This window comes from Priapulus caudatus, unplaced genomic scaffold (assembly GCF_000485595.1).
Source record: "Priapulus caudatus unplaced genomic scaffold, Priapulus_caudatus-5.0.1 Scaffold1178, whole genome shotgun sequence".
Lineage (NCBI taxonomy): Eukaryota > Metazoa > Priapulida > Priapulimorpha > Priapulimorphida > Priapulidae > Priapulus > Priapulus caudatus.
The window spans coordinates 30,185-34,143 of record NW_014578239.1 but is presented as its reverse complement, the minus strand read 5'-3'; the positions used below and the strand labels follow the sequence as shown (position 1 = coordinate 34,143).

The 3,959-nt window shown below is 54.3% G+C and overlaps 1 long non-coding RNA gene across 1 annotated transcript; it reads right to left on the bottom strand.

The window, feature by feature from the left end:
* Nucleotides 1-248: 248 nt before the first annotated feature.
* Nucleotides 249-1,866, bottom strand: LOC106815698. Its single transcript, XR_001394773.1, has 3 exons — nucleotides 1,841-1,866; nucleotides 974-1,209; nucleotides 249-390 (listed from the first exon to the last, which is right to left on the bottom strand). It is a non-coding gene; the product is annotated as an uncharacterized LOC106815698 (long non-coding RNA).
* Nucleotides 1,867-3,959: the final 2,093 nt, after the last annotated feature.

Here is a 3,959-nt window from a genome sequence, read left to right as displayed (position 1 = left end):
GGGGGCGCTTTGTTAACAGCGATGAGGGAAGGAATGGTAGGGGGCGCTTTGTTAACAGCAATGAGGGAAGGAATGGTAGGGGGCGCTTTGTTAACAGCGACACACTGAAAGGAACGGCAGGGCGCCGCGGCGACGACGACGACAGGCAGGGGGCGCCGCTGCTGCGGCAACGACGACGGAACGCCAGGGGGCGCCACTCACCTGATTCTGAGCGAGCATGAGCTGCTGCTGGAGGCTGGCGGGCAGCTGGTGTGGGTTGAGGAACACAAACTGCTGCAGCTGCTGCAGATTCTGTAGGTTCTGCGCGGTGGCCTGCAGCTGCTGCTGAAGCTGCTGCAGCTCCTGCGGTCCGAGTTGATGCAGACCCGTGATGCAGGAGACCGGCGGCACCTGAAGCCATAAACAACAGCAATGTTACACAGGGATGAAGATGAAGATGAAGAAGAAGCTCTGGACGCTCCTGCGCAGAGTGATTGCAGACCGTGGCATGCAGGAGACCGGCCGGCACCTGAAAAGCCATTACAACATCATGTCTGAGATTGAATGAAGATGAAGATGCGGGGATGCGGAGGATTGGAGGAAGAAGCCATGAACAACAACATGTTAGACTTAGCATGCATGAGGATGCAGGGATGCAGGAGGATTGGGGGGGGGAGGCCCTGAAGCCAACGTCACATGTTAGACAGGGATGAAGATGATAATGATGAAGGAGAAGAAGAAGAGCAACAACAACAACAACAACAACAACAACATTTACTACTACAACAACTACTTCGACCAGACGCAGAGGAAGAAGAACGAAGACAAATACAACCCCCTCCCTTCCCTCCCCCTCCCCACCCTCCTCCTCTCCCCACCTACCCCATCCCCCAGCTTCACCTCTGAGGTTGTGCGAACGATGGCCTGGCGTCCCCGCCCCCTCCCCGTCCCCGCCCCTCCCTCCCTCGCCCCGCCCACCCATCCCCCAACTCACCTGCTGAGCGAGCTTGTTCTGCAGCAGCACCTGGCTCACTTGTTCGGTTGGCGATCGCTGCCGGCTAGCGCCGCTCCGATCTGGTTGATCTGCAGGCCGGGCTGCAGCTGCTGCGGCGAGGTGCGCGTGATCGAGGGAGCGAGCGAGAGCTGCAACTGCCCGTTCGCAGAGGTTTTCTGTTGTATGTGGTGGTGGCGGGAGGAGGGCGTGTGCTCGTCACTCGACGAATCCGTGACCTGCGCGCGACGACGCCGGGGAGAGAACAAGAGAACGTCAGAATTTTTTGACGAATTAAAATAAAAAACGCTTATCGCTTTTTTTATGTCTAGCCCTTAGGTTTAGGCTTATGGAGCGAGGAGAGGGAGAGCGCGAGAAGGACCGCGAGGAGGAGGAGGGAGAGGAGGGAGGAGGCGGGAGGACGTCGCTCACACATCTGTAAGCTGTTGGCGATCGTCTCTGTTGCTCCTCATCTGGGACAGGTAGGAGAGGGCAGCGCCGTTGATGGCATAGGAGCAAGGTCCGGCCGCGGAGGGAGGACTGACGAAGAGGAAGGCAGGAGGATGGAGGAGGTCTCACCATCGTAAGTGTTTGCATCGTCGTACATCGGTGCTCCTCGTCCTGACAGGTAGCGAGAGGAAGGAAGTGGAAAGGTGAAGGAGGGACGGGAGGGGGGAGGAGAGGAGGGAGACAGGAGGAGAGGGGGCGAGGAGCGTCTCACCATCTGTAAGGTTTGCCAATCATCCGTCGCTCTCGCTGCTCCTCATCTGACAGGTTAGGAGGGAGGCAGTGCGCTTGGTAGGAATAGGAGGAGTGGCGAGAGAGGAGGAGGAGGAGGGAGAGGGAAGGAGGAGGGGGAGGAGGTCTCACCATCTGTAAGTGTTTGGCATCGTCGTCGTCGTGCTCCTCATCTGACAGGTAGGAGGAGGGCAGCACGTGTGGGATAGGAGGAGGTGGGAGGGAGGAGAGAGGACGGAGGGAGCGGGGCGAGGAAGAGGAGGAGGAGGAGAGGTCCACCATCTGTAACGACGGTTCGGCATCTCGTCGATCGTGCTCCTCGTCTGACAGGTCACTGATGCTGTCCTCGGCTGCAGCTGCCGTTCTGACTCTCCTTCAGTAGGTCTCCATTCACGTAACGGATCTGCAACGAGAGGGGGGAAGCGGGGAAGCTTAGAGCTCATACGGCAGACACATACATACACAACACGCACGCACGCCGACGCCACCACGCACGCACGCACCGCACGCACGCACGCACGCAGCGCACGCACGTATATGATGACTTGTTCAACTGTTCCACGTTACGAATCTGTCTATAGAGCAGGGGAAGGCTGAATATTACTGATAGGACACACGGCGTACGCACGCACGCACGCACGCACGCACGCACGCACGCACGCACGCACGCACGCACGCACATCACACACACACACACACACACACACACACACACACGACACCACACACACACCCACACACACACACACACATACAGGCACCCACACACACACACACATACATGCACGCACACACGCACTGCAATAAAACGGCGCAACAAACATATTACACACTGCAATTCACAAAACGTGCTACACGCACGTATTTTTTGAAAAAGACGCGCACGCGCGCCCCCTTCCGCCCTCTTTAAGCCAAACATCCCATCTCCTGCAGAGAGGGAAGCCAACACCAACCCCCCCTCCCCCAAAAATCCAGGGTAAAGATGGGGTTGCCGTGGCGACGAGAACAGGCGGGTAGACGACGGGGCCCCGCGCGCGCGTGCGTCCGCCCGCATCCCAACGCTCCCAGCCTCCGTCGCCGCGGCGACTCGATCAATACCAAGCGCGTTTTAAAACTGCTCGCGTGCGCACGGAGGAAAGAGTTAATCGTGCGGCGCGTGCCGTGCGGGGAGGAAAGGGTTACGCCAAGTCTATGGAGAGATGGATATATGCGGAGATGGTGCAGGAATAAAAGGGTTAAACAGAAACTAAGAAAGGATGGATATACGAGGAGTTTGTGCAGAGAGGAAAGGGTTAAACCAAGGCTACTGTGAAGTGGATGTGCATGGAGATGGTGCAGAGAGGAAAGGGTTAAACTAAGGCTTCACAAAGATGGATATATGTGGAATTTGTGCAGGGAGGAAAGGGTTAAACCAAGGCTAAAGATGGATGTATATACGTAGAGATGGTGCAGGGACGAAAGTGTTAAACCAAGGCTACTGTAAAGTGGATGTACATGGAGTTTGTGCAGAGAGGAAAGGGTTAAACCAAGGCTACACAAAGATGGATATATGCGGAGATGGTGCAGGGACGAAAGGGTTAAATTAAGGCTACACAAAGATGGATATATATATGCAGAGATGGTGCAGGGAGAAAAGGGTTAAACCAAGGCTACAGAAGGATGGATATACGTAGCGATGGTACGAGCAGAAAAGGTGTAAACCAAGGCTACGGAGAGATGAATATCTGTGGAATTTGTGCAGGGAGGAAAAATGAAAGATAGAAGGATATGCGTAGAGATGGTACAGGGAGGAAAAGGGTCATATCATATCTATGTGTGCAGGGAAGAAAGGGTTAAATAAAGGTTATATAAAGATGGGAACACAAGATTGTGCGTGCACGGGGGAGAACGGGTTCACTTGAGGTCGTAAGAAACGTCTTTCGAAACGGCTAATCAGTGATTCTTGCATTGGATGTAAGACGTGACACGTGGATGTAAGAGAGCAATATATATATATATATTGTCCTGGTCAGCTAGACGTACACTAAAACTTTATTACAGCTGACATACTCCTGTGACATACTCCTGTGGTGATCATACGTGTGCATACAAGGTGCCTACATTATTCAACTAAGGGCTGCGTGAAATAAAGATTAATATATAAATATACATAAAAGAGAGAGAGAGAGAGAGAGAGAGAGAGAGAGAGAGAGAGAGAAGAGAGAGAGAGAGAGAGAGAGAGAGAGAGAGAGAGAGAGAGAGAGAGAGAGAG